Source organism: Homarus americanus, unplaced genomic scaffold, assembly GCF_018991925.1.
Source record: "Homarus americanus isolate GMGI-L3 unplaced genomic scaffold, GMGI_Hamer_2.0 scaffold58237, whole genome shotgun sequence".
Lineage (NCBI taxonomy): Eukaryota > Metazoa > Arthropoda > Malacostraca > Decapoda > Nephropidae > Homarus > Homarus americanus.
This window is the reverse complement of record NW_024751891.1, coordinates 438,636-450,989: the sequence shown is the minus strand read 5'-3', so window position 1 is coordinate 450,989 and position 12,354 is coordinate 438,636. Positions and strand designations below refer to the sequence as shown.

Sequence of the window (12,354 nt, the reverse complement as noted above, 5' to 3'; positions counted from 1 at the left end):
GTGTACGTTTTTGTTTCATCAATTTGTTTTCTCTTACTTCCTATTCTTGCTTTATTCTACTCTTCCCTCCCATACTTCCAGCTCCGTCACCTTTCCCATTGTAAGAATATCAAAGAAGAAAGATAATGATTTATTCTCCTCTTTATTCTCCTCCTCTATTCCTCTATCTTACATCAGTTTTTTTTTTTAGTCTTTTCAGAATTGATGCAAAACACAATCAAGTCTTTTTTTTATAATATTAAGGAGTCATTATGCCTCGAGTAATGTATGTACTGTGTGTAATGTAAATTTGTCAAGTTAAAAAAATAATCCCTTTTTTATGTGATTTTTAATTCAAGGCTCTAAAGTTGCTGGGAAAGTAGCGGCGGTTTCAGGCGGGGGAAGGGTGGGGGGAGTGTGGGTGGGATGTGTGGGGAAACGGGGGGACGTGGGGGAAGATTTGGGTGGTGGTGGGGGGGCAGATAGGATGAAACCGGAAGGGGGAGGGGGAGGGGGAGGGGTGAAGCGGCGTAAGGGTGTATAGGAAAGACTTACATCAAAGACCTTTTAAATCAGGTAACTGTGTATAAATTATGTCATTGGCTCTACATTTACGAACTGATCAACTTATCTTATTCAGGGGTGAGAGAGAGAGACAAGCGCAATAGTAATGACTATAGAATGGCGGAACTATTTATACAATGTCTTTTAACAAACTATTTAATTACTTTCTTGACTAAATCTCCACATACCTCTGACACCTTTGCCAACCATTACAATTCCCCCCCACACACACACACATACACACTGATATCTTTGCTGGTTGTTAAATGAGATGCATAACTACACTGACAAATTCACGTTCAGATTTGCTATTTTTCGATTCAAGATTCAAGAGAGAAAAATCTGGCGGTCAATTTGTCAATGAGAAGGAGCTACCACACTACCAGCCAACAACCAATCAATGTTTACAAATTGCGAATGCTGTTGAGGACGCCAGAAGTAGGTAGAACTTAATCAACGAGTCAGTCACTTACAGGAGGAGGGGCGGTTACATATGAGCTCTGAAGATATGACCAAGTAAACACATCTAGTAATTTCTTCATAACTATCTACAAATGTCTTTTTTTTATAGCTTTATGTTGCCTTTTAAGTAACTGTATGTAACTTCATAAATGGTTAATTAAAGACTGCTGTGACAGACGCTATTGTCAGTCTGGATATACTGGATGGTTTGACGATACCGATACATTTGGTATTGTTGTAGAGTCTAAAATTCGCAGGAGAGTATTATGAATCTATTGTAGTACTGTTCATCTATCGTACAGTACTATTGTTCATCTATCATAAAATATTCATACGCTAAAAAATACTTGAATTGGTTCTACTGCACCAGAGGGAAATATATTGAAGCAGCTTTCTTAAATACAGCGATAAATCAGCCCCCCCAAAAAAATCTCTCATAATATTTCCCCGGTAGATAAAAATGTCCATCGTAGGACTTGAAGAACTTTTGCGACTATATTCAATATATCACATGCATTGATCAGAGCTATAGTACTTTATTATATATTGCGTTATGTATATATTAATCACAAGCAAATTTGAAATGATGAAATTTTCTTGTATAATGCCATTTGAAAATCATTGCTGAATTTTTTTATGTAAAGTCGGGGACAAAAGTTCGCTCCCCGTGGTGAAACTAAATCACGGAATGAGTCTCCGAACTGACTTATGCTGACTGTTTCATCTCATTTGGGGTCGATGCTGCTTCATTTTGGACAGGAGCGAACTTTTGACCTCGACTATACAATGATACTTATGACCAATACAGTATTACTATTATCATTATCATTATCATTATTACTATAACTACTATCATTATAAGAGTTAACTATGTACAAGCACCATCAGCTGGGCTTTGGCTCTCTCTGACTAGAACACACCCACGTACTACCTTGAAATCGAAATTGCTGTTTGGTGAGACAAAAAAAGAATTAATACAGAGAAAAATCATTCGGAAACATATAAATATTAGCTTGGTTGCACTTGTTTACTAACGCATGGAGACAAATTACAGGAGAGTCTTTCAGAAATACATAAAATATCTCCTCCTAAGACGTGTTTGGTGATACATGAAGTTAATTTACATTAGAAAGTCAATCGAAAATTCCTTACAAGAGGATTTCAAAAGATACATAAATGGATACTGAAGGTTCATAATCTTGGGTTTTATAATACAGGGAAAATGCTGTCAATAGACTCGCTTGATACATAAAGTTTGGCTTCATTGTTCTAGTTTTGCTTGTGCATTATAAATAATACCTACATAAATGAACACACATTGATAAAAAAATACTAAATAACTCTTACTTCATGATACATAAACACTGTCCTTGTAAGAATCGGTACGTGAGACAAAAAACATTGATCTTAATGGCTCAAAATAAATTAAAGCCAAAAAATAATCTCCAAAAGGATATGCAATAATAATATTTTGAAGTTACATTAAAAAAATTCACATCATCAGAAACGTTTGATTATACATATAAAATATATCCATATATATGTATACTTTGATATATGAAAATTGGTTTTCATTAAAGTCGCCTGGAAATCAAAATAATCCCATGCAGAATTTAATATCTCCTTAAACGGTACAAAAATACATGCAAAACTGTATTCTTACGAGTGTTCTTGTGTGACATAAAAAGATTGCTTTCCTTGCAGTTGTCTGGAAAATATAGTAATCCAGACATGATTCGTTACAAAATGCATAGGAAAATTGGCCTTTTAAGATTCACTTCGTAATACAAATGATTTAATGTCATTACGATTCACTTGAAAAAAATATCACTTAAATATATGTAGACCTGAGACATAACAAGCGTTTGAATATACATAAAATCACATAATTAACATTTAGTGATATGTAGGAACTGAATTTATAAGTTGTTAGGAGACACATAAATTACATCTTGACTTGTTTAGTGATACATTACAGTTGAATTCATAAATAGTTTCGTAAATCACAAAAATACATAATTTTTCTTGTAAATACATAAGATCCGAAATTATAAATATTCAGATGATACATTGAAATACAGAAAAATATTCAGTGATACATAATAATTTGTATTATAGTTTTTTATGATAATCAGATATAGACAAAAATCATTAAATAAATTGTATATATTAGCTTGTTGAAGGTCTCTGATGACTCATAAACAATATAACAAATATTTATTGATGCACAGAAATACATAAATATTACTCAATGATACATAAACTATATGTTACTCTATAATACGCATAAAAACTACAAAAAAAGCGTTTGGTTATACATAAGAATTGTCTCATTTAGCGTTTCAAATATTCATAAGAAAATCCTAAACAAAAAATAATACTCATACATATAACTTGATGAGTGTTTTGGAAATACATAAATATTCATACATAATGATTGGTGATATTATAAAATCAGATTACATAAAAGGGATTCGAACAAAAGTATCAATTGGTGACACATAAGCCTAAGCTTCACAGGGGACAGTTGGTGGTACATACAAATGCCTCATTCACAAAAATTCCTTAAAATGCCACTGGATATATAAAAAATAATAATACTGGGAAATACACTGAAACCTGACTTTTATCATTAGGAAGCATTTGACAATAAACAGATTTGGATTCTAAGCATCACCTGTTGATTCATTCCAGTACAAATAATAAGAAGAAAGAACTCTGAAGCGTTTCATTAATAGCAACTCGAACATACGGTGAACCTTTTGAACCTTTGATTAGCACAATAATTTTCGTGTATTTGAATCTTAAGCTTTATTTCCCTAGCGGTATGTAAACAGTTAAGGTTCAAACTAATCATCTCTATATAATTCAATCTTGAAGTTTCAATTAACAAAAGAAGTCACAATTAATTCTATTTTCATCTAAACTACGATTCTTGTAAGAAAAGTTTACACATAGCTTACACCTAGGGAGCTCCATTTCTGGGTTCATATCTGGGATTCACACCAGCCAGGATGCTCTTTCCGAGACATGGTGTGTGTGTGTGTGTGTGTGTGTGTGTGTGTGTGTGTGTGTGTGTGTGTGTGTGTGTGTGTGTATGTGTGAAAATCATTGAATGTGAATAAAAAAAATCATGTGTGTTTGAATATATCATCCCAAGACACCTATATGTGTCTATATATATTTAGAGGTCAGTTCAGGAGTTTAAAAAATTGGCAAGACTTGGATTTTTGGTGTTCCATATATACATCATAGACGCACTTCACACACACACACACACACAGGTATCCCCAAAAGAGTATCGCGGTGACCTTTAACTCCAGACATGACACCTCTAAATAGGAAAATTGGTATGTATATTTTAATTAAGGTCTCTAGTAGCCAAAAATGTCCCCATATTTACACTTACGTAGTTATATTTGTATTAGTAAATAGCTAGGTACATGGGACTAGAAAATTTTTCGCTTACTAGTGAATTATAGCGATAAATAGGTTGACCAAAGTAATAGTATAGTTTTCAGGTGACGGGAAATGTCAAGTAAAAATATTGATAAACATGATGCAAGAAACGATACAAGTTTAATATCAAAATAAATGGGATTTTGTTGAATCTATAGAGTTTGTTGTCTAGTTGGGAAAATATTCTAGAAATATGATTCACTGAAATTATACTCTAGTACTGAATGTCCAGATATAGTTAAGTACTATTTATATGTTTTGTTTTGTAATTCAAAGAGCAATAATTAGAGTGCTATCTCCTACAGTAAGACAAAATTCTAGTTTTAATAAATCGAGAAAAGATTCTTTTAAAAATTATCAATCTACTTTATTCACCGATTGATGCTATATACAAGTAGTTAAGTTTCCAGTTAAAAGCTTTTGGTTAGTTAATGAAAGCATTTATTACCACAGCGGTGCAGGTGAGAATTGTGTTCAAGTAATTGCTTTGTGGTAAATGTATCAGTAGTTTTGTAAGCAATGTTCCAGTATTGTTTTTGTGAGGCTAAAATTTCAAGCAGTAAATTATTCGTAAGTTAGTATTATTTCCATATTTTGAGGGAAGAAATTTATATACCCAGTACTTTGTGTTTACAAAAGCTTATGACATAAAAGTAGCAAGTCATTAGCTACTTTCGTGTTTACAGTGTTGTTTATCTTAGGTCAAAGTTTAAACAGTCTAGTTGTGGAAAAATTCCTTCACAAATATACTATTTTATTGTCTGAGGTAACACTGATCACCATGCACTGATCAACATTCTGGTCGACACTCATCAACAAAACATTGCTCAAAATTCTTGCTAAGACTCACCAACACACTGATCAACATTCCAGTCAACACATATCAATAAACACTGATCTATATTCTTGCTAACACTGATCAAGAAATACTACAGCAGCACAGTGATCCAGGCAACATTAGCACACTCACTGATTTGACTTGACTGATCGACAGGAACATGTTTACTTACTGAATGACATTAATATTATCATGGAACGGCCGCCTACAGCATGTGACACAGTCTACACACAAGTACAACACACACACACACACACACACACACACACACACACACACACACACACACTCAAATACACACACTTACATTATCCTACACGTTTATAACTTACATCGGATCACAATACTACCGGAAAATATCCCACGTACCACTGAGGGATTCGAAATTCTTCCACAGACAAGACTAGACCACAGGACGACCACTAAAGGGTTGTCTGCCGCCACGGAGTCTAAGAGAAGGACACTGAAAGATACTCCTACTTTTGCTATTTTCCACTGAAGAAGTCTAAGGCCATAGTGACACTGGACTATAGGACTTTACAGTAATCGCCTCATATCCTACAAGTGACAAATAGTCCTACAGAAGGACATTGGACAGTAGGACTTCTTATTAATTATTTTCTACGCCATAAGTGACAAGAGTCCTACACAAGGATATTGGACAATAGGACTATATACTATAGTAACTGTCTTTCATAGTACCGAAGGAGATGAAAATCCTACCTAGTAATATTAGATAACAGGCCTTGCTAGTGCCTCTCTTTTTTACAACTGGTGACACGAGTCCTACACAATGACACTGGACAGAAGGACTTACTTGCGACTCTCTTCTACATGAGACAAGGTCCTACAAATCGACATTGGCTTCAGGATTTACTAGCAAATGTGATTTATTCCATTATAGGACTCAAAATTTAATAGCACAAAGGACATCATGACGACCAGTAAAAGTGTCCTACATGACACTGAAGGAGTTAAAAGTCCTACGGTCCTGAAGACTCTACCATTACATCCCTCATAGAAAGTGTTTATTTATTGTACTGCTTTTAAACAATATCACATGACTATTGTTTGTAAACATTACTGTGGTTGTTTCTAAGAGGTGAATTCCTGTATAAACATACTAGTTCCTCCTGTACACATACGTCTATAAATGACTTTGATACGTAGAAACAGACAGCCGAAGCCTTAAGTGAATACAGTTATCTTGAGCCACATATATAAGTGAACACAGACAGCGGGAGTCATATATCTAAGTGAATACAGACAGGTGAAGTCACATATTTAAGTAGACATCTGAAGTCACAAAATCTAAGTGAACACAGACAGCTGAAATCATATCTCTCAACAGGACAGACAATATCTACGTTCAAAATTTCACCTCTTCAGTAGACAAACGTTTTCAGTGGGACAGATTACTATTATTTTTTTTTGGGGGGGGAACAATTCTGAAACGTTAGTGTCCTCGTAGACGCCTTACCCTAGATGTGCTAAAGTTACGTTACGGGTCTTGTCTTTGGTTGATGTGATCCATACGAGGTACTTAGTGGTTTTGGTTCATCGGAAGTCTCCAACATCTCATATGGATTACCTGGAGGATAATTCTAATTTAGAGCAACTTAGAAAAAAATATCCTTTATTTTTACTCTTAAAGCATCTGAATTCACTCATAGAGGGTTATAAGAGGAACACTCACGGCATAACAGTCACAATAGGTAGAACTGAAGCTTAAGTTGGATTTCATAATAGAATTAAAGGCATTTGCACTTTTTTGCCGGGGGACTTGCCGTCGATGGATGGTTAGTTTACCTGGTTGTTAAATTCTCATTAGACCCTCAGTCACACATCCACCTACACAGGAACAACGCCAGGGACACACAGTCATACACAACGCGATATTATACATAAGCAAATTGTTTAACAGTGCTGACTGACGATCAACATTCATAAATCTCTTTCTTTTCTAACGTGTTAATTTTCATCGAGTCAATTTTCACAAAACTATTTTGCTTTTAATACAAACTTGACTGTAAACAGAAAATAACACGTTATAACTGAGTCAGAGAGAAACTCTTCTGTAAACTTAATGTCTATTTTGGTAACACTTGATCATAACAAACATAGGACATTTTTTTTAGCACTGATTGAGACTATGTCTTGCTGTTATCTTCAGGAGTCTCTGTTACTGTTGGTCTCTGGACGTTCTTTACAGGTCACTGATGTCGATCTGAATTTCATACTCTTAAAGACAAACACTACAGTGTATCTTATTTCCCTCTAACACACGACACTAAGGGGAACTAGGAAGCCCTCTGTAAACACCGACATTTTATTTAGTTTCAAGTACTGATAAAACGTCATCAATAGTTTGGGTAATACTGTATGGCATGACGTCAAACTTTGTCAGGTTCTTACAGGTAAGATGACAAGATTTATTGTCTGTCGGCCTATCGGCAAATTGCCCGGAGACATAACACATTATTGGCTTTGTTAGACAGGACCTGGTAGGACGCCAACTCGTCTCACGCTACAGTAAATAGCAAGAGAATGGTTAGTGTCAATGTCTGTCTCCTATGAGATTAATGTTTGTCATTCGCCTCTGTGTACATTTTAACAATAATCTATCAAACACCTTCCTGATAAGCTTCTGAAGGTGTGCTGAAATTCTCTATGCCACTCGCCATTTATCCAGGTATATCAGGACACCTATGACCCTTCACAGGAGTCTGAAATGTCCTTAATGACTCCAGGTAGCTGTCCAGCAGTCATATACCTTACTGTTTATGATCAGCTTTTGATGATGTGCTCGAGTTATTTTCAGCTTTCAGTCTGTTGAGGAACATGTAGACACTAGTGGCTCTGGGAAGTTTTCAGTATCCTTGAAGATTTAGGACCACGTATCCTTCAATAATCAGACATCTATCTGTCAAACTTTTGAAGATTGTGTACTGTTGTTATTTCTTGTCACTCGCCCTCTGCCAAATAAATTAGGACACTTACGGCCTCCCTGGGTAGTCTGCGGTGTCCTTGAAGACCCAGGTGGTGGTGGAGGCCGCCTGGGATGAGGCAGAGGGCGAGGACCTGGCTCAGAGCTCCCGCAGAAGCTCTGGAGGCTGGCGCGGAGGCTTCTTGAGCACGGAATACTGTGACCCCCACTCCAGCTCTTCAGCCGGACCACAGATCTTGTAGGCGCAACAAGCCACAACACATAGTGCCATTAACGCTCCTAGACACATGGCTGTCAACTGCATGGCCAGCACGATGTCTGCGGTAGACACCATAAGTTAGTAAACATAACAAACTATCTCCCTAAAAAGAAAATATATTATCATTGTTATTGTTCCCTCAAAAAAAAAAAAATCAGACCAGCCTCAAAGAAAGATCTGGATTCGAGCAGTGAACCTCACCAAGATAAAAAGGGAATGAAGAAAAGAACGAAAAAGATGAAAGAAAGTAAAGATATAAGGAAGAAGAAAAAGAGGACATGAAGGAGGAGAAATAAAAAAAAGAGGAAGAAAAGTATAAGGGGAGGATTTAGAAGAAAAGAAGAGAAAGAAGAAGCATTCGAGGGTAAAAAAGAAGAGATGGGGGAAGAGAGCAGTCAATATCCTAATTGGACCCTCTTGACTGAATATTCTCCCTCAGTAAATATTAACTAAACTCCTCACAGCTGCCGTACTAGACCATCAACTTCAATAATTATGAAACTCCAGTAAAACACAAATAAATTCTCTCTCTAACAGTCCCGTAATTAATGAATGTTTTCACCTTACTATAAACCTCAACTACCTGTGTTATACCTGAATGAGAAGATGCGTAGTAAATAAATTAAATAAAACAGTTGTATTCAGGAAAACTTAATATTATTATATTTATGATTTAAAACCAATCCTCTTTAACATCACCTCCCAGCCCCTGACTCATCTCTCAGCTTCTGATTCACCTCCCAGCCCCTGACTCACCTACCAGCCCCTGACTCACCTCCCAGCCCCTGACTCACATCTCCGCCTCTGACTCATCTCTCAGCCTCTGACTCACCTCCCAGCCTCTGATTCACCTCCCAGCCCCTGACTCACATCTCAGCCTCTGGATTCACCTCAGCCTCCTGTGGTTCACCTCCCAGCCCCTGAGCTCACATCTCACCTCCTGGCTCACCTCCCAGCCTCTGATTCACCTTCCAGCCCCCTGACTCACATCTCAGCCTCTGACTCACTTCCCAGCCTCTGATTCACATCTCAGCCTCAGCTCACCTCCCAGCCTCAAGCTCACACTCTGGCCCCCAGCTCATCTCAGTCTCTGACTCCACCTCCCAGCCTCTGGTTCTGCTTCAGCCCCTGACTCACATCTCAGCCTCTGAGCTCACTTCAGCCTCTGATTCACATCTCAGCCTCCCAGCTCACCTCCCAGCCTCAGCTCACCTCAGCCTGACTCCACATCTCAGCCTCTGAGCTCACCTCCCAGCCTCTGATTCACCTTCCTTCAGCTCATCCCTCAGCCTCAGCTCACTTCCCAGCCTCTGATTCACATCTCAGCCTCTGACTCACCTCCCAGCCTCTGACTCACCTCCCAGCCTCCCAGCTCACCTCCCAGCCTCTGATTCACATTCCAGCCCCCAGCTCACCATCTCAGCCTCCCAGCTCACTTCCCAGCCTCTCGATTCCTCAGCACCTGACTCACATCTCAGCCTCTGACTCACCTCAGCCTCCTGACTCACCTCCCAGCCCCTGACTCACGTCTCAGCCTCCCCAGCTCACACTCCCAGCCTCCCAGCTCACCTCCCAGCCCCTGACCCCACATCTCAGCCTCTGAGCTCACCTCCCAGCCTCCTGATTCACCTTCCAGCCCCTGACTAACATCTCAGCCTCTGACTCACTTCCCAGCCTCTGATTCACATCTCAGCCTCACCAGCTCACCTCCCAGCCTCCTGACTCCTCCCCAGCCCCAGCTCACATCTCCAGCCCCTCCTGACTCCTCCCAGCCTCTGATTCACCTTCCAGCCCCTGACTCACATCAGCCTCCTGACTCACTTCCAGCCTCTGATTCCTTCTCAGCCTCTAGCTCACTTCCCAGCCTCTGATTCACCTCCCAGCCCCTGACTCGCTCTCCGCCTCTGACTCACCTCCCAGCCTCCCAGCTCACCTCCCAGCCTCCTGACTCACTTCTCAGCCTCTGATTCACCTCCCGCCTCTGATTCACCTCCCAGCCCCTGACTCACATCTCAGCCTCTGACTCACCTCCCGGCCTCCTGATTCCTCCCAGCTGACTCATCTCAGCCTCTGACTCACATCTCAGCCTCTGGCTCACCTTCCAGCCTCTGATTCACCTTCCAGCCTCTGATTCCTCCCGGCCCCTGATCACCTCCTAGCACCTGATTCACCCCCCTCCCCAGCCTCTGACTCACTTCTCAGCCTCTGATTCACCTCCCAGCCTCTGATTCACCTCCCAGCCCCTGAGCTCATCTCAGCCTCAGCTCCACCTCCCAGCCTCTGGCTCATCTCCCAGCCTCTGATTCACCTCAGCCTCTGGTCACTTCTCAGCCTCTGACTCACATCTCAGCCTCCTGACTCACCTCCCAGCCTCTGACTCATCCTCCCAGCCTCCTGATTCACCTCCCAGCCTCCCAGCTCACCTCCAGCCCCAGCTCACATCTCAGCCCCCCTGAGCCACGCTCCTCAACCTCTGATTCACCTCCCAGCCTCTGGTTCACCTCCTCCCAGCCTCAATTCTCCTCCAGCCCCTGATTCACCTCCCAGCCTCCTGATTCACCTCCTAGCACCTGACTCACATCCCAGCCCCAGCTCATCTCAGCCTCTGATTCACCTCCCAGCCTCTGATTCACCTCACAGCCCCTGACTCACATCCTATCACATCTTAGCCCATGACTCACATCCCAGCCCCTGACTTACATCTCAGCCTCTGACTCACTTCCCAGCTCCTGATTCACGCATCCCAACCCCTAGCTCTGCCCCAGTTCTGACTCATCAGCAGCCCATGACTCGTGTCTCAGCCCATGACTTCCTCTAACACCACTCGACTCGTTTTCTCAGCTCTTGACTCAACAGGTCATTTCCAGCCTTTGACTCAACGCCTAACCAATGACTCACCTCCCAGCCGTTAATTCGTATTCCTATGCCATCTTGACTCACCTAAAGGTCATCCTTCCTTCCTTAATTCAACCCTTAGTCTTTTGAGTCACCCTCCTAGCCTTTTGATTCATCCCTCAGTCCTGCAACTCATTCCTCAGCCCTGTGACTCACCCCTCAACGCTGTGACTCATTCCTCAGTCCTGTGACTCACCCCTCAACGCTGTGACTCATTCGTCAGCCCTTTGACACCCTCAGCCCTTTGACTCACCTCTCAGCCCTTTGACTGCCCTCAGCCTGTAGCTCACCCCTCAGCCCTGTGACTCACCCATCAGCCTTGACTCACCCCTTGTCAGCCCTGTGACTCACCCCTCAGCCCTGTAATTCATTCTTCAGTCCTGTGAATCACCCCTCAGCCCTGTGACTCACCCATCATCCCCGTGATTCACCCCTCAACCATATAACTCATTCCTCAGCCGTGTGACTCTTCCCTCAACCATACTACTCATTCCACTCCAGCCCTGTGACTCACCCCTCAGCCCTGTGACTCACCTTTCAGCCCTGTGACTCACCCCTCAGCCCTGTGACTCACCTTCCCATGTCTGTCTCACGGGGTAGTTGGTTGGAGAGGCTATTATGTGCCTCCATGTACCGCTTCCAGAGCCCTTCCCGGCCTTCCCTCCGCGGGCGCCTCCAACCTGGAGTCCTGAAGGGGAAATCAAGTCCGTGTTAATTGTTGCTGCTAGAGCCTAGATGATTAGTGAGTCTTTCTGGTAAATAGTCAATGTTCTTTGTTGCCAGAAGTGATTTGCTTTGATCGCCAGGTCAGTGAGTCTTCTGGTGATGGGTAGAGGGGAGAATGAGTCTTTGGTGGATGAGAGGTAAATCTTTGAATAGTGAGGTGAGTCTTTCAGTGGAATTAATGGTAAGGATAGAGTTGGAGTTAGGATGATTTAGTGGAGTCTTTGG

The 12,354-nt window shown here is 41.0% G+C and overlaps 1 long non-coding RNA gene across 1 annotated transcript; it reads right to left on the bottom strand.

The window, feature by feature from the left end:
• Window positions 1-2,018: 2,018 nt before the first annotated feature.
• LOC121854869 lies at window positions 2,019-12,034 on the bottom strand. The gene is made up of 2 exons (XR_006086655.1): window positions 11,978-12,034; window positions 2,019-8,567 (listed from the first exon to the last, which is right to left on the bottom strand). It is a non-coding gene; the product is annotated as an uncharacterized LOC121854869 (long non-coding RNA).
• Window positions 12,035-12,354: the final 320 nt, after the last annotated feature.